Here is a 19,437-nt window from a genome sequence, read left to right as displayed (position 1 = left end):
TTTAACATGAGATAATGACAACCAAATAGGCCTCCCAATAAACATTTATCCATTAGCTAAAGCAAAGCTATAGGCTACATGCCCTGGCACCACAGAAAGCCTATCATCAATTTGATAGGCAGCCACATAGACATGTCGCAATTTCAGCACCATGGATTAATAAAGGAAATCTGCGGAAAATATTACAGAAATTCTATCAACACATCTACTGTGCTACACACATTGAGGACTCTGGATCATTGCGACTCTCCCTTTCGGGACGACTACAAGGCCCTCCCCTGCCCTCCCTTCGGCAAATCATATCATGCCTCCTTTCTGCTCTTCCTCAACTATAGGCAGAAACTAAGGATTGTTCAATGTTGGTCTGACCAATCGGAATATATGCTTCAAGATTGTTTTGATTACGTGGACTAGGAAATGGTCCGGGATGCCTCTGAGAATAGTATTGACGTACACACGGACTCGGTGACTGGGTTCCATTAGAACTTAACCATACACTTTGCACATGACCCACAGCCCGTTTGGAGAAAGAAGTCATGAATGAATTTACGTGTGAAATGTCGTTCATCGTTTATCTCTGTCGGAACCAAGTTTTCTCGGAAAGGGGTTCGGTTAGCCTTCTCTTGGACTTGTAAAGCTCTGATTGTCCAAAAGAGGTCACAATGCCCGTGGCTTCAATGACTTGTCATGTTGTCTGGAGCAGAACTAAAAGGTGGTGGTATTCACTTCTACTCGTTCTGGAAGATTGGTCCTCTGAAGACAGGCTAATCAGGCATGTCGATGATCCCCAGATCCCCAGGGTGATGAGAGCAGCGTAGTAGATGATGGTCTGAAGACAGTAATAGGACGGGCCTACTTGAATTCACTTTCCTAGATACTGTACTTAGGACAGCTAATCAGCTGTACCAGTGATTGTCTGAGGTGAGCTTCTCGCCTCTTCCTCCTCATGTTGGCATTCAGGATTCGGACCACTATGGACATGAGCTGCAGCTCTTCATCTCTCAGGTCCAAAGGAATGTGAGTTTATTTATTCACCTCGTGTTCATGCTCAAAGTTTCAACCATTTCCAATATGTAGCTAACACTTCATGTTTCCTGGTCTAATGTTAATTTTGTTACCAAGGCTATTTTTGCGATCTGGCCAAAGGGGACGACTCCGTCCGTCTGACATGCTCTTCTGACCTCACTCGGGGCGTGGCTACTTAATGTGCAAAGGATATGATTAGAAGTGATCTCTTATGACTCCTAAAATCACATTCCTATCTTAACAAATATACTTTCATTTTTTCCCATACAACGTATTGGATTGAAACTTGACAGATAAAAGGGCTATCCTTCCCAAGTTAGAGTATTTTGTCCATACAGTTTTTAATGATATCATAAATGAAAAACAATATGAAATTCCTTTTTTCTACATCTCCCCACTAACCATTTCCCACATTCCCCATGTTAGAATTATTGTTCCATTATGCACTTTTGGATGCAAGAGTTTTAGGTGGGCAAAACTCTCCGGAGACAAAATACATTCCTTTAGCCAATACTGGTAGGTAAAGAGAGAATGTCTCCCCCTCCAGAGATTTAGGGTGTGGGTGTGAATGCTGCCTATGACCCCAAGAACACCATCCCCACCGTCAAACATGGAGGTGGAAACATTATACTATGGGGGTGTTTTTCTGCTAAGGGGACAGGACAACTTCACCGCATCAAAGGGACGATGGACGGGGCCATGTACCGTCAAATCTTGGGTGAGAACCTCTTTCCCTCAGCCAGGGCATTAAAAATGGGTCGTGGATGGGTATTCCAGCATGACAATGACCCAAAACACACGACCAAGGCAACAAAGGAGTGGCTCAAGAAGAAGCACATTAAGGTCCTGGAGAGGCCTAGCCAGTCTCCAGACCTTAATCCCATAGAAATCTGTGGAGGGAGCTGAAGGTTCGAGTTGCCAAACGTCAGCCTCGAAACCTTAAATACTTGGAGAAGATCTGCAAAGAGGAGTGGGACAAAATCCCTCCTGAGATGTGTGCAAACCTGGTGGCTGTCACGTCCTGGCCAGTATAAGGTTAATTGTTTTTGTAGTTTGGTCAGGACGTGGCAGAGGGTATTTGTTTTATGTGGTTCGGGGTGTTGTGTTTGTGTAAAGGGTGTTTGATTTAGTATTTCCGGGTTTTGGTTTATGTTTAGTTAATTCTAGGGTTAGTCTAGTGTGTGTGTTTCTATGTTTGGTTGATTGGGGTTGGGACTCTCAGTTGAAGGCAGGTGTTGTCTATCTGCCTTTGATTGAGAGTCCCATATATTAGGGTGTGTTTGTATGTGTTATTTGTGGGTGATTATTCTGTGTATAGCCTTGTGCCTTACCAGACTGTTATTTGTCGAGTGTTCGTTTTTTCGTGTTTTGTTATTTTGTATGTTCATTTTTGAGAGTAATTAAAAATCAAGATGAGCATTCACGTACCTGCTGCGTTTTGGTCCTCATTCACCGACAACAACCGTGACAGAATCACCCACCACCAAAGGACCAAGCAGCAGAGGAAGGAGCAGACGGAGTTCGAGTTGGACTGGCGGGAGAAGTGGACTTGGGAGGAAGTTCTGGACGGGGCCGGACCCTGGCATCAGGCTGGGGATTATCGACGCCCGCAGTGGGAAATTGAGGCAGCCAAGGCAGAGAGGCGGTGGTACGAGGCCAAGTACGCGCTGAAGGAGAAGCACGAGAGGCACCCCCAAGAAATTTTTTTGGGGGGGCACACGGGTAGTTTGGCTAGGCGTAAGAAGAGCCGGAAGCCAGCTACTCGTGGTTATATGGAGGAGCGTATGGGGTGGAGAGCGCTATGTTTCGCTGAGGAGCGCACTATCTCACCCATACGCACGCACAGTCCGGTGCGTGTTATTCCAGCCCCTCGCAGGTGCCGTGCTAGAGCGGGCATCCAGCCTGGTAGGAGGATGCCTGCGCAGCGCATCTGGTCGCCGGTACGCCTCCGAGGACCAGGCTACCCAACTCCCGCTCTACGCACGGCTACCATCAGGCCCCTGCACAGCCCAGTCTGCCCTGTACGGGCACCCCGCTCGTACAGGGCTACTAGTTCCATCCAGCCAAGACGGGTTGTGCAGGAGGTAAGATCGAGACCGACTGTGCGCCTCCATAGCCCTGGGTTTCCAGCTCCTGTCTCTCGTGCGGACCCGGAAGTGCGTCAACCCAGTCCGACTCGTCCTGTTCCCGCTCCCCGCACTAGCCTGGAGGTGCGTGTACATAATCTGGTAAGCCCAGTACCAGCACCACGCACCAGGCTACAAGTGCGTCAACCCAGCCACGCCAGTCAACAGTCGTTACCAGAGCTGCCCGCCAGTCAACAGTCGTCACCAGAGCTGCCCGCCAGTCAACAGTCGTCACCAGAGCTGCCCGCCAGTCAACAGTCGTCACCAGAGCTGCCCGCCAGTCAACAGTCGTCGTCAGAGCTGCCCGCCAGTCAACAGTCGTCGTCAGAGCTGCCCGCCAGTCAACAGTCGTCGTCAGAGCTGCCCGCCAGTCAACAGTCGTCGTCAGAGCTGCCCGCCAGTCAACAGTCGTCGTCAGAGCTGCCCGCCAGTCAACAGTCGTCAGAGCTGCCCGCCAGTCAACAGTCGCCAGAGAGGTCAGACTGCGCTGAACTGCCGGAGTGGCCAGACTGCGCTGAACTGCCGGAGTGGCCAGACTGCGCTGAACTGCCGGAGTGGCCAGACTGCGCTGAACTGCCGGAGTGGCCAGACTGCGCTGAACTGCCGGAGTGGCCAGACTGCGCTGAACTGCCGGAGTGGCCAGACTGCGCTGAACTGCCGGAGTGGCCAGACTGCCCTGAACTGCCGGAGTGGCCAGACTGCCCTGAACTGCCGGAGTGGCCAGACTGCCCTGAACTGCCGGAGTGGCCAGACTGCCCTGAACTGCCGGAGTGGCCCGAGTGGCCAGACTGCCCAGACTGTCCCGAATTGCCAGACTGCCCAGACTGTCCCGAATTGCCAGACTGCCCAGACTGTCCCGAATTGCCAGACTGCCCAGACTGTCCCGAATTGCCAGACTGCCCAGACTGTCCCGAATTGCCAGACTGCCCAGACTCTCCCGAATTGCCAGACTGCCCAGACTCTCCCGAATTGCCAGACTGCCCCGACTGCCCCCCGGCGATGCCAGACTGGCCCGACTGCCCCTCGGCGATGCCAGAGTGGCCCGACAGCCTGGAACGGCCGGAACCAGAGCCACCTCCAGAAATAGGTGGGTTGGGGAGGGGGGGTGTAGCACAGTGCCGTCGTTGACGGCAGCCACCCTCCCTTCCCTCCCTTTAGAAAAGGGGAATTTTTTTTTTGGTGTTGCTTGGGGTTATTTTTTTAGGTGCTTCTGGGGTAGCACCTTTAAGGGGGGGGGTACTGTCACGTCCTGGCCAGTATAAGGTTAATTGTTTTTGTAGTTTGGTCAGGACGTGGCAGAGGGTATTTGTTTTATGTGGTTCGGGGTGTTGTGTTTGTGTAAAGGGTGTTTGATTTAGTATTTCCGGGTTTTGGTTTATGTTTAGTTAATTCTAGGGTTAGTCTAGTGTGTGTGTTTCTATGTTTGGTTGATTGGGGTTGGGACTCTCAGTTGAAGGCAGGTGTTGTCTATCTGCCTTTGATTGAGAGTCCCATATATTAGGGTGTGTTTGTATGTGTTATTTGTGGGTGATTATTCTGTGTATAGCCTTGTGCCTTACCAGACTGTTTATTTGTCGAGTGTTCGTTTTTTCGTGTTTTGTTATTTTGTATGTTCATTTTTGAGAGTAATTAAAAATCAAGATGAGCATTCACGTACCTGCTGCGTTTTGGTCCTCATTCACCGACAACAACCGTGACAGTGGCCAACTACAAGAAACGTCTGACCCCTGTGATTGCCAACAAGGATTTTGCCACCAAGTACTAAGTCATGTTTTGCAGAGGGGTCAAATACTTATTTCCCTCATTAAAATGCAAATCAATTTATAACATTATTTATAACATTTTTATAACTTGCGTTTTTCTCAATTTTTTTGTTGTTATTGTCTCTCACTGTTCAAATAAACCTACCATTAAAATTATAGACTGATCATTTCTTTGTCAGTGGGAAAATGTACAAAATCAGCAGGGGATCAAATACTTTTTTCCCTCACTGTAATGGTTTTAAAGTCACCATTGTGCTCATGGTAAAATCTCTGAGCGGTTTCCTTCCTCTCCGGCAACTGAGTTAGGAAGGACGCCTGTATCTTTGTAGTGACTGGGTGTATTGCTACAACATGCAAAGTGTAATTAATAACTTGCTCAAAGGGATATTCAATGTCTACTTTTGAATTTTTTACCCATCTAACAATAGGTTCCCTTCATTGCAAGGCATTGGAAAAACTCCCTGGTCTTTGTTGTTGAATCCATGTTTGAAATTCACTGCTTGACTGAGGGACCTTACAGATTATTATACGTGTGGGATAGAGCGATTAGGTATTCATAAAACATTCATGTTAAACTCTATTACAGTATTGATCACAAAGTGAATCAATGCTTTTTATTATGTGAGTTGTTATGCACATTTTTACTCCAGAACATATTTAGGCTTGCCTTCACTAAGAGGTTGAATACTTGACTCAAGACATTTCTGCTTTGCATTTTTTATATTTTGTAAAAGTTTCTAAAAAACATTATTCCACTTTGACATTATGGGGTATTGTGTGGAATGAGTAGGTGTGTATATATATATACAGTACCAGTCCAACCAGTCAAAAGTTTGGACACAGCTATTCATTCAATGTTTTTTCTTTATTTTGACTATTTTCTACATTGTACAATAATAGTGTAGACATCACAACTATATAATAACACATATGGAAACATGTAGTAACCCAAAAAGGGTTAAACAAATCAAAATATATTTTAGATTCTTCAAAGTAGCTACCCTTTGCCTTGATGACATCTTTGCATTTGGCATTCTCTCAACCAGCTTCATCAGGAATGCTTTTCCAACAGTCTTGAAGGAGTTCCCACATATGCTGACCATTTATCCTTCACTCTGCAGTCCAACTCATCCCAAACCATCTCAACTGGGTTGAGGTTGGGTGATTGCGGAGGCCAGGTCATCTGATGCAGCATTCCATCACTCTCCTTCTTGATCAAATAGCCCTTACACAGCCTGGAGGTGTGTTTTGGGTCATTGTTGTGTTGAAAAACAAATGATAGTCCTCTAAGTCCTCGATAATAGGCTACACCAGTGGTTGGCAACCTTTTCCATTTGGAGTGCCAATTTATCTTACAATTTATACTGATCTGCGTGCCAGTTATTATTTTGTGGAACAGTTTCATTTATTTTATAATAAAGTTGACATATCTCAAAATCATTGTCATGTGATTAATAAACATTCTATATAAATCCAAATCAAAATTCTACAAATGTAAAAGTAACATCTATTGCCATTGCCAACTATGTAAAAATAGCCTACATAAAGTCAACAAATAAAACATTGCAGCCTGCAAGTAGAAAATATCCCGATAAAAATAAATGACATTGGCTACGCATGGCCTGTCTGCAAGGAACTTGAAATATTGTATCAACTATCAACTTGGTCCAGCTCGAAGCTTGCGCTAACAAACTTGCAACATTGTATAACATATTCTAGACCCTCAGTTTCCTGTGCCAGTGAGCTTCAGATACAGATACGCTATTTGCGCAAGTGTCACGACTTCCGCCGAAGTTGGTGCCTCTCCTTGTTCGGGCGGCGTTTGGCGGTCGACGTCACCGGCTTTCTAGCCGCCACGTTTCTTTGTCTACGTTTCTTTGTCCATTTGTTTTGTCTTGATTGTAAACACCTGATTTCCATTACATTATAATTTATTCCCTATTTAACCCTCTGGTTCCCACATGGTTTTGTGCATGTTTGTTCTTTGTTAAGTGGTCGCTCTTTTGTGTCGAGCTGGGTTGTTTTCCCTGTATGGAATTAGTTTGTGATTTATTTGAGTAAACTACGTTTTTACTAATTTCTGTGTCCTGCGCCTGTCTCCGTCCTACCCGCTGCACACTGACACTTGACAGCGAGGGATAAGAAGCAAGGGATAAGAAGTAATCACCGAATCAGAGCTTGCCATTTTTTTCCTTTCACTCCTAGTGGTTATCATTTAAAGGGAGAGAGCTGGAAGGATTTTTCAAATAGCCTACATTGAGGAGCTATTGTAATTCTCAATGGATGTAAAAACAGACTTTGTGTAACGGTTGCCTTTAGAGAGAGTGGACCAAAACGCAGCGGAGTTAGTGTTCGTCATATATTTAATTACGGCAAGAACACTATACAATACAAAACAATAAACAGACAACCAAAACAGTCCTGTCACGTTTAACACAGTAACACGAACAGAAACAATTACCCACCAAACCCCAACGGAAAAACATGCACTTATGTCTGACTCCCAATCAACAGCAACGAACTTCAGCTGTGCCTGATTTGGGAGCCACACACGGCCCAAAACAAAGAAATACAAACACATAGAAACAGAACATAGAACGCCCACCCAATGTAACACCCTGGCCTAACCAAAATAAAGAACAAAAAACCCCTCTCTATGGCCAGGGCGTTACACTTTGTATACTTGCTGTTTGAGTTAAATAAAAATTACTTTGAGAAGCTTCACAGCTCATTAGTTTTGGTGGTGAGTTAAGACAATCAGAAATACTATCAGATCCCCAAATGGGCACATTTATAAGCCTACATTTGCACGGAGGCCAGGTAGCCTCGGGCCTAGTTCTATGCATAATTAGGAGCGTGTCTTTACTCGACATTGACAGGAGCGCTCCAAACAAAACACAACTAATAATATGACAACTTGTAAATGGAATGAAAGAAACAAAAACTTGTTTCTCACAAGTCTAGCCTAGGTTGTGCAAACAACGTGTCCGCTCCGACAATGAGAAATGGAAAAGACTGTCATAATAATATATTGAATGCATTAACAAAAATTACAGTAACCAAACAAGCATTGTAGATTAGAAATTATGGGAATTAACAGTAAACGTACTACTGGTGATACTGGTGTCCCATCCCCACGGCCCCGCAATGGATTAGTCCACTGAGACAGGCGTCAATCAAGACATGTGCCATTACGTTTTTATTTTATTTGCAACTGCTCGACAAAAAAATGTTCTGTTGACCAACAGCATATTGACCAAACAATCGACCACTTGACTAAATGGGGTCAGCCCTAGTCAGGAGTCCTTCCCAGTAACATATGTCTTGTGTCTGAGCCGTTGAATTGCCATTCCATTTTGTCCCTGTACTGTTGTTTTTCCTCTTTGATTGCCTTATGGCAGTCATAGCTGGTCTATTTGTACACGTCCATGTTCCCAGTCGCCTTGCCATGGCTGAATGCGGTGGTTCTCGCTTTCAGTTTTGCACAAATGTTGTCATCTATCCACGGTTTTTGGTTTGGTTAATTTAATCGGGTAACAATTAAACATAGTTAGTGGATTAAATAAATTACAGTCATCAGATTAGAGGTAAAGTCCCGACTACTTTGAAGAATCTCAAATATAAAATATATTTTGATTTGTTTAACACTTTTTTGGTTACTACATGATTCCATATATGTTCTTTCATAGTTTCATAGTTTCCATGTCTTCACTATTATTCTACAATGTAGAAAATAGTAAAAATAAAGGAAAAACCTTGAACGAATAGGTGTGTCCAAACTTTTGGACCTCAAACAGTGGTCCAAGCACAGGGCAGCATTCCCTGCCATTACCTCCAAAATAAAAGTTGCCCAATGTACACACACAGACAAAATAAGCACACACACACACAGGCACATACACACAAAACAAAAACAGACATGCTCATACACACAAACCAAAACGCTCGCACTCACGCACATGTGTACGTATATCAGGTTTTATTATTTATCATCTTTTACATAACAGACTACTTCAAAAACCAAGACCAATCGATCATACATGTATCTTACTTTTATCACATTTCACCAACTCCTCCTGAGCCGTTTGACTGATAGCCATACACACTGTGAGGGTTTTGATCAAATATTTAGTGGTGGTCATCCCTGATCCCTGCATGGCAAGATAAAAAGATTTCTCTCACATTATTTACAGTATACTTTATATCAGTCCATACAACACATTATTATTTTATCAAGAAGATGTGGATTTCCGTAGATAGGGAAGGAGGCCTTGTGAATCAGGCAGGCAGTGATCATCCAAAACAAAGAACGATTTAAAAAAGAAAGGCAATAAATTATGCTTGGCATTACTTTCAGTAGCCTCCACATTATCCCCACCAACTCATCCCTGCACGGCATCTTCAGTAGCAGCGGGGGACTGTGGGAGCACGGTACTCAGCAAACCTGTGGCTCTCTGAGGCCAAGAGAAAGAACAATACGCAGTCAGTGAGAAAATAAACAAAGTGAGTGGGGAAATAAACAGAGCAGTCATCAACACCTGCTGTTGATATTCTCTCACATTTAATGACCCAGAGAGAGAGATCCTTAATAATGTCACACTTAATTTCAGAGAGAGAGAAAGAGAGAGAGCAGAGAGAGAGAGAGAGAGAGAGCAAGCGAGAGAGAGAGACTCTTATGTCAAGATACATTTTGAATAGTTTTAAGCCCATTGAGCGAGACTGCTCAGACCAAAATATGTTGTGTTCTTTTACGTGTTCTAATCATAACTTTTCAATGCCTCGGAAAACATGCTGACGAAGCAGGAGTTGGGTTTGTATCTAAAACAAGTAGCTACACATATAAAAGGTATTGTTTAGTTTCTCTCCAAATACCCATCTCTTCCATCTTTGTTTGCATATGAAAAATGCTTGCGATATGGATAGTTAGAGCATGATATGCCAGAGAGGCAGTAGAGAAGTGTCAGTGAGAGATGCAGTGGTGTTGTCTCATCAGTAGAGCTGCGTCGGGGCCCTGTGGTGCTAGGGGGTGAGATTCATACCACTCACTGTGATGATGCCCACGTCGGGATCACTCAGCAAGCTCAAGCATACGCCACTGACGGGAATAGCATGCTCCTGCAAGATAAGAGAGAAAGGTTCATCTAATATTCGCTGTACATATCACTTTTTCATAAGGGTGCTTATAATTATACCAAAGGGGCTGAAACAAAAGCTTGTTCTTGTTCTTCCACTCACCTCCCACCCCAACTCCCTCCCTCTTCCCATCCAATTGATGTGTTACCCTGATATGTGGGCCAAGGACTATTTAATCACAGCCCAACTCCTAATGGCACCCTAGGTCAAAAGTAGGGCACTATATAGGAAATATGGTGCTATTTGGGAAATGCACAGCCTAACAGCCTCTATCATACCTGGATGGCTGTGGCGGAATTACCTGAGAGGTTGATCATCAGTCCCAGGAGGGGATAAAGGATCTCTCTGTATTCACAGTGAGTACACCACTCCTGTAATACAATTGTGCAGTATGCTCCTTTAAAAGAAGCTAGTCATTAACACAATATGTAATCATATTCACCATGGCGATTAAATAGGCCTGCCAACATTTGTGACAGTTGGCAACCTCTTTATGGCCTATTGTTGATATGACTTACTGGTTGGATGTGGTGATGTGGAAAGAGCACACGGAAAGATTATGAAACAAAATATTTTGATAATGTCTGGTCCCAGATCAGTTTTGCTGTATATGTTACGACTTCCGCCGAAGTCGGTCCTTGTCCTTGTTTGGGCGGCGTTCGGCAGTCGACGTCACGCCTTCTAGCCATCGCCGATCCACTTTTCATTTTCCATTTGTTTTGTCTTTGTCTTATACACCTGGTTTCAATTCCCCAATTACGTCTTCATTATTTAACCATCTGTTCTCCCATGTTTGTTTGTGAGTAATTGTTTATTGTATTGCGGTCTGTATTTGTGGGCTTGTATTTATAAAACGTGTATTGTGATATTATTGAGTAAAATTGCTTTCATTACTCATATCTGGTGTCCTGCGCCTGACTCATCTCACCAGCTACACATAGACACCTTACAGAATTACTCACCTGAAATGTAGTCAGCAGGAGCAGACGACCCCCCTTTTGCTGTCGAAGAGCGAGTCCAGCAGCACGCGACCATGTTACAACGTCTGGGCACCGCCATGGATCGCGTACTGCAGACGATGGATAGATGGGAGAGAGAAGGAGGTCTTCCAACGCCTCCACCAGCCCCACTACAGCAGGCTCCACTGTCCACCCCTCCTTCACCCGGTCCCAGCGGGATTCGGCTCGCACTCCCGAGGGAGTATGATGGGACGGCTGCCGGATGCCAGGGGTTCCTACTCTAGCTGGAGCTCTACCTGGCGACCGTCCACCCGGCTCCTTCGGGACGTGAGAGCGTGTCCATCCTCGTCTCCTGCCTCTCAGGCAAAGCCCTGGAGTGGGCCAACCCCGTATGGAGTGAGGGAGACACGGCGTTGGACCATTACACAGAGTTCACCCATCGCTTTTGGGCAGTTTTCGACCACTCGCCTGAGGGTCGAGCGACAGGTGAACGTCCGTTCCACCTGAGGCAGGGGACGAGGAGCGCGCAGGATTTCACTTTGGACTTCCGGACCCTGGCCGCCAGCGTGGGATGGAACGACAGGGCCCTGATCGATCACTACCGGTGCAGTCTGCGCGAGGACGTCCGTCGGGAGTTGGCCTGCCGAGACACCACCCTCCAGCTGGTGGACCTGTCCAACCTGCTGGCCACCCGCGGACGTCCGGATCGGGACCCGTCAGTTTCATCCCCCAGCACCTCCGATCCGACGCCCATGGAGCTGTGAGGTGCTGCGTTTAGGGTGACTGGAGGAGGGGTCATTCCGTGCACCATCTGTGGCCGCAGAGGGCACACTGCTGGTCGGTGCTGAGGAGGTTCCTCAGGGAGTCGAGGCAGCAGGCAGGGCACTATCGTGTCACCCCAGGTGAGTCGGCACCAGGCTCACCCAGAGCCCCCTGTTGCTCACATGTATGTGTTTATTAGTATGAGTATGAGTTTTCCCCGCATTCCCAGCATAAGGCGCTCGTAGATTCAAGCGCAGCTGGGAATTTTATTGACCGTTCATTTGCCCATAATTTAGGGATCCCCCTTTGTTCCTGTGGATATGCCCTTCCCTGTGCACGCTCTAGATAGTCGACCATTAGGGTCAGGGCTGATTAGAGAGGCCACCGCTCCACTAGACATGGTTATGCAGGAGGGTCACAAGGAGAGAATCAGTCTCTTCCTTATTGATTCTCCTGCGTTTCCTGTGTTGCTGGGCCTACCCTGGTTGGCCTGTCATGAGCCCACTATTTTGTGGCAACAGAGGGCTCTCAAGCGGTGGTCACGAGAGTGCTCAGGGAGGTGTGTAGGGGTTTCCATCGGTGTGACTATGGTGGAAAGTCCAGACCAGGTCTCCACCGTGCGCATCCCCTCATAATATACCGATTTGGCTCTCGCTTTCTGTAAGAAGAGCGCGACTAAATTACCACCCCATCGACGGGGAGATTGTGCGATAAATCTCCTGATAGACGCAGCACTTCCCAGGAGTCACGTGTATCCTCTGTCACAGGAGGAGAGGAAACATATGTCTCCGAATCCCTGGGGCAGGGATACATTCAGCCCTCCACTTCACCTGCCTCCTCAAGTTTATTTTTTTTGAAGAAGAAGGATGGGGGTCTGCGCCCATGTATTGACTATCGAGGTATCAATCAGATCACTGTGAGGTACAGCTACCCGCTGCCTCTCATCGCCAGTGCGATCGAGTCAATGCACGGGGCGCGCTTCTTCACAAAATTGCGTCTCAGGAGCGCTTACAACCTGGTGGGTATCTGGGAGGGGGACGAGTGGAAGACGGCATTTAGTACCACCTCAGGGTACTATGAGTAACTCGTCATGCCGTACGGGTTGATGAATGCTCCATCAGTCTTCCAGGCCTTTGTTGACGAGATTTTCCGGGACCTGCACGGGCAGGGTGTAATGGTGTATATCGATGACATTCTGATATACTCCGCTACACGCGCCGAGCATGTGTCCCTGGTGCGCAGGGTGCTTGGTCGACTGTTGGAGCATAATCTGTACGTCAAGGCTGAGAAATGTCTGTTCTTCCAACAGTCCGTCTCCTTCCTAGGGTACCGTATTTCCACTTCAGGGGTGGAGATGGAGAGTGACCGCATTTCAGCTGTGCATAATTGGCAAACTCCCACCACGGTAAAGGAAGTGCAGCGGTTTCTAGGGTTTGCCAACTACTACTGGAGGTTTATCCAGGGTTTTGGTCAGGTAGCAGCTCCCATTACCTCACTGCTGAAGGGGGGACCGGTGCGGCTGCACTGGTCGGCTGAGGCGGACAGGGCTTTTGGTCACCTGAAGGCTCTGTTTACCTCGGCTCCCATGCTGGCTCATCCGGATCCCTCTTTGGCGTTCACAGTGGAGGTGGACGCATCCGAGGCTGGGATAGGAGCCGGGCTCTCTCAGCGCTCGGGCACGCCACCAAATCTCCGCCCCTGTGCTTTCTTTTCGAAGAAGCTCAGCCCGGCGGAGCGAAACTATGATGTGGGGGACCGGGAGCTGTTGGCTGTTGTCAAGGCTCTGAAGGCGTGGAGACATTGGCTTGAGGGGGCTAAACACCCTTTTCTCATCTGGACTGACCACCGCAATCTGGAGTACATCCAGGCGGCAAGGAGACTGAACCCTCGCCAGGCAAGGTGGGCCATGTTCTTTACCCATTTTGTTTTCACTCTGTCCTACAGACCAGGTTCCCAGAACGCTAAGGCAGATGCACTGTCCAGGATGTATCACACAGAGGAGCGGTCCATGGATCACACTCCCATACTTCCGGCCTCTTGCCTGGTGGCACCGGTGGTGTGGGAGCTGGACGCGGACATCGAGCGGGCGTTACGCACAGAGCCCACTCCCCCGCAGTGTCCAGCTGGGTGCCTGTACGTTCCGTCTGCTGTCCATGACCGTTTCATCTAATGGGCCCACACGTCACCCTCCTCTGGTCACCCTGGCATCGGTCGGACGGTGCGTTGCCTTAGTGGGAAGTACTGGTGGTTCACCTTGCACGATCCTGGTCGTTGTGGATCACTTTTCTAAGTCCTGCCATCTCCTCCCTTTGCCCGGTCTCCCTACAGCCCTACAGACTGCGGAGGCCCTGTTCACTCACGTCTTCCGGCACTACGGGGGCCTGAGAACATAGTCTCTGATCGGGGTCCCCAGTTCACGTCCAGGGTCTGGAGAGCGTTCATGGAATGTCTGGGGGTCTCGGTCAGCCTTACCTCAGGTTTTCACCCCGAGAGTAACGGGCAGGTGGAGAGAGTAAACCAGGATGTGGGTAGGTTTGTGTGGTCATATTGCCAGGGCCGGGTGAGTGGGCGGCGTTCATCCCCTGGGCAGAGATGGCCCAAAACTCACTCTGCCACTCCTCCACTAACCTCTCTCCCTTCCAGTGCATACTGGGGTATCAGCCGGTTCTGGCACCTCGGCATCAGAGCCAGTTCGAAGCTCCTGCGGTGGACGAATGGTTTAAGTGCACAGAGGAGACCTGGGACGCCGCCCATGTGCACCGGTGTTCGCACCGGGGGACCGGGTCTGGCTCTCAACCCAAAACATGCCCCTCCGCCTGCCCTGCTGGGAAGCTGGGCCCACGGTTTGGGGGGCCATTCAAAGTCCTGAGGAGACTGAACGAGGTATGCTACAGGTTACAGCTTCCCCCAGATTACCGTATTAATCCCTCGTTCCATGTGTCTCTCCTCAGGCCGGTGGTAGCTGGTCCACTCCAGGAGTCTGAGGTGCGGGAGGTTCCTCTGCCCCCTCGATGGCCCCGGCGTATGCTGTTCGAGCCATCCTGGACTCGAGGCGTTGGGCAAGGGGCCTTCAGTACCTCGTGGAGTGGGAGGGGTATGGTCCGGAGGAGAGATGCTGGGTGCCGGTGGAGGACGTCTTGGACCCTTCGTTGCTGCGGGAGTTCCACCGTCTCCATCCGGATCGCCCTGCGCCTCGTCCTCCGGGTCGTCAAGGGGGGGGGGGGGGGGGGGTACTGTCACGACTTCCGCCAAAGTCGGTCCCTCTCCTTGTTCGGGCTGCGTTCGTATTTGAAGGTAGCTAACTTGAAGGTAGCTAACTTCCAACACAGGTGATTGTGGACTACAAGGAAAAGGAGGACTGAGCACGCCCTCATTCTCATCGACGGGGCTGTAGTGGAGCAGGTTGAGATCTTCAAGTTCCTTGGTGTCCACATCACCAACAAACTATTATGGTCCAAACACACCAAGACAGTCGTGAAGAGGGCATGACAAAACCTATTCCCCCTCAGGAGACTGAAAAGATTTGGCATGGGTCCTCAGATCCTCAAAAAGTTCTACAGCTGCACCATTGAGAGCATCCTGACTGGTTGCATCACTGCCTGGTATGGCAACTGCTCGGCCTGAGACCGCAAGGCACTACAGAGGGTAGTAAGTACAGCGCAGTACATCACTGGGGCCAAGCTTCCTGGCATCCAGGACCTCTATACCAGGCTGTGTCAGAGGAAGGCCCTAAAAATTGTCAAAAACTCCAGCCACCCTGGTCATAGACTGTTCTCTCTGCTGTTGCACGGCAAGCGGTCCCGGAGCGCCAAGTCTAGGTCCAAAAGGCTTCTTAACAGCTTCTACCCCCAAGACATAAGACTCCTGAACAGCTAATCAAATTGCTACCCAGACTATTTGCATTGTCCGCATTGTCCGCATTGTACGATGCTGCTACTCTCTGTTTAATATCTATGCATAGTCAATTTAACTCTACCTACATGTACATATTACTTAAATTACCTCGACTAACCTGTACCCCCGCACATTGACTCTGTACCGGTACTTATCTATTTTTTACTCAAGACTTGTTTTTCTTAAAACTGCATTGTTGGTTAACGGCTTGTGCGTAAGCATTTCACTGTAAGGTCTACACCTGTTGTATTCGGCGCATGTGACAAATGCAATTTGATTTGACTTGAAATATCTTAACAGCAGACTTGCAAAATGGAGTACAATCAGTGTTGTAAATGTGACCCTTAATAACTGCAAGCAAAATCTGTAACAGAACAGGAAGTTATCCATGATGAACATGAAACGTACAAGAATATACAGTAGACATGCTACAAATCACTTGCCTACGCTGTATGTGATGTAGCCAACTCTGTACAATAAGCTCCTATATGACAAGGAACAATAGAAGAATGGGCTACACATTGCATACAGTATGGGACACTGCCAATAAGTCTCGGGAGACTACAAACACAAATCGGTTTTATATTATTATGTATGAGTCATGACATGCGGTACCAAACCATAGTGTGTGACGACATGATCTATATACCTAAGTCATAACACACATGCACACAAACAAGCACACACACATACTTAATAAGTCAACACACAAATCCCACCGTTAGCCAGTAATTGACGGCTTATGTTCCCCAAAAAAAGAAAAGGCGATTAAATTAAATTGTAGAATTGTAGCCAAACAAATTGTACAGGAGAGGCTGTCTATCATAGGCTACACCCCAATTTCGTGCTTCAACGTTCTCTCACTCCTTGCACACTCACTCCTTGCGGGCATGTGCGTGTGCTCCTGAGGATAGAGAGAGCGAGAGAGGAGCCTTGGTCTAGTCTACTGTTGATTGCGAAGATGGAGGCTTTTTTCATTGAAGTAAAATGAAAGTTAGAGGAAAAAGAGTATGCCTACAGTGAAAAGACTACAAGGGGAATGTCCTCTGTACGGAAGACTCTGAATATTGTAGTGGACAAAGATGAGAAGAGCGTTGGCACGGCCAAATGCAGGCCACCGTGCAAATCGCTATTGATGCTTTTTAGTGCTCAATCAAATCAAATCAAATGTATTTATATAGCCCTTCTTACATCAGCTGATATCTCAAAGTGCTGTACAGAAACCCAGCCTAAAACCCCAAACAGCAAGCAATGCAGCTGTAGAAGCACGGTGGCTAGGAAAAACTCCCTAGAAAGGACAAAACCTAGGAAGAAACCTAAAGAGGAACCAGGCTATGAGGGGTGGCCAGTCCTCTTCTGGCTGTGCCGGGTGGAGATTATAACAGAACCTGGCCAAGATGTTCAAATGTTCATAGATGACCAGCATGGTCAAATAATAATAATCACAGTTGTCGAGGGTGTAACAAGTCAGCTCCTCAAGAGTAAATGTCAGTTGGCTTTTCATAGCCGATCATTGAGATTATCTCTACCACTCCTGCTGTCTCTAGAGAGTTGAAAACAGCAGGTCTGGGACAGGTAGCACATCCGGTGAACAGGTCAGGGTTCCATAGCCGCAGGCAGAACAGTTGAAACTGGAGCAGCAGCACGGCCAGGTGGACTGGGGACAGCAAGGAGTCATCATGTCAAGTAATCCTGAGGCATGGTACTAGGGCTCAGGTCCTCCGAGAGAGAGAGAGAAAGAAAGAAAGAAAGAAAGAAAGAAAGAAAGAAAGAAAGAAAGAAAGAAAGAAAGAAAGAAAGAAAGAAAGAAAGAAAGAAAGAAAGAAAGAAAGAAAGAAAGAAAGAAAGAAAGAAAGAAAGAAAGAAAGAAAGAAAGAAAGAAAGAAAGAAAGAAAGAAAGAAAGAAAGAAAGAGAGAATTAGAGAGAACATATTTAAATTCACACAGGACACCGGATAAGACAAGAGAAATACTCCAGATATAACAGACTGACCCTAGCCCCCCGACACATAAACTACTGCAGCATAAATACTGGAGGCTGAGACAGGAGGGGTCAGGAGACACTGTGGCCCCATCCAACGATACCCCCGGACAGGGCCAAACAGGAAGGATATAACCCCACCCACTTTGCCAAAGCACAGCCCCCACACCACTAGAGGGATATCTTCAACGACCAACTTACCATCCTCAATGCTATTATACTTTGCAATCAACAACATTTTAACATTTTTCTCTGTGAGGCGCCTTCTACACTGACTAAGTTGCATCTGATAACGTGAAAAAAGTCTCTCTATATCCACTGAGGTAGTGGGGAGGCACAGATGTATCGCCGCAATGTGAGCTAAGGCTAGTATCCTGTCTTGCCTAGCTGCCCACCAGTCCACTGCACTCACTTCCATAGCGTCTGCCTTGTTGATGCCAATGTATCGGTGCCACTCCTCTGCAGACACCTGGCTCAGAGCAGGGATGGCATGGACATAGTTCTTGATGTCCTTTATTGCACCTACCAACTGGGCTGGATCTAGAACAGTTAGTGACTTGAAAAGGTGAAAGCAGGGGTGCTTCTCCAGCACAGTCTGCAGCTTGATTGAGCATGCTGCCATGGCAGACTGGAAAAACTGTGCAGGAGAGCCTGTTTCCCTCTGGAAGCTGCTCCAGCAGCTCAGTTGTATGAGGGCGCCAGTCGTCAGCCCCAGCTGTTCTGCCATACTTAAACTGCATTTGCAGGTCCTCCAGCTTGCTGGCGACGTTGTTTGCTGTTGGCACAGAGGTCTCCTCCAGATTTGTCAGTTTAGCCACTATCTTCTCACTATGCTCCACAATGAACAGTGCCCGGGCCTTCAGCTGGGCCTCGTGTTCCCTCAGCAGCTCACAATGGTGTTTCTGCTATGGTCGTAGTGAAGTCAGTGAGCACATCCATGTACTCTGCCAGGTACTCCACAGCACGTATCCAGGAGCCCCACCTGGTCTGCACAGCATACACAGGCCTCACAGGAGAATGTTCCTTTTCCAGCATGAGTGATCACAGCTCCAGACAACCCTGGGGTGCTGACAGAACACCTTCTTCACCAGAGCTCACAGCCTGTTCACGTCCTTAAACACCTCTACAAAAACCTCCATCACCAGTCTCAGGAGATGGGCAAAGCAGGTGATGTGTGCGGAGTTGGGGAAGAGGTCCTTCAAGATGCTGGTGAAAGCCTTCTTCATGTAGCTGGCTGAGTCGCTTACAAAAGCCCACACATTGTTAAAGTCAACCTTATTGTTGTTGAGACAGGAAATGACAGCTTGGGACACAGTGGTAAAGTTTACTTTATCCAAGAAAGCCAGGTCTGCTACAACAGGTCGCTCACCCACTGGCTGGAGTAGGATAGCGAGTGCACATCTTCCAAAGGCACTGATCATCTCATCAAGGATGACATAAATATCCTTTTCCTCTACAGCATCTTTTATGTCCTGCTCATATTGTGGATAGAGCTCTGGCAGGTACTCTGTAGGCAGATCGGATGGCGCTGGGATAGGCCCTCCCTGCTTGCAGTGTTTCTTCAGAAATGTGGATAACTTGGGCCCCTTCTTTAGAGGTATATCTGTCTGATTAATATTCTTGTGAAGTCCAAGATTAACTCATTTCTCTCAGCTGTGGAGGGAGTCTTTGCCAGACAGGAGGCCAGGGTCTGTGTTCTTGTTTGGACTAAAACAAATGTAGAAAATAAAGAACAATGGTTACATTTGGTGAATTAAAATTTCTCAGGTTGAGTTCAATAGCAGGCCTATATT

At 47.5% G+C, this 19,437-nt stretch overlaps 1 pseudogene; it reads right to left on the bottom strand.

Annotated features, from left to right (window-relative positions):
* LOC106612423 (uncharacterized) overlaps nt 1–18,371 on the bottom strand; it is a 69,230-nt pseudogene extending 50,859 nt beyond the window's left edge.
* Nucleotides 18,372–19,437: the final 1,066 nt, after the last annotated feature.

The sequence above is a fragment of the Salmo salar genome, chromosome 09 (genome assembly GCF_965601325.2).
Source record: "Salmo salar chromosome 09, fSalSal1, whole genome shotgun sequence".
NCBI lineage: Eukaryota > Metazoa > Chordata > Actinopteri > Salmoniformes > Salmonidae > Salmo > Salmo salar.
Note: the sequence above shows the minus strand (reverse complement) of the source record. Positions and strands in the feature narration are given on the sequence as shown.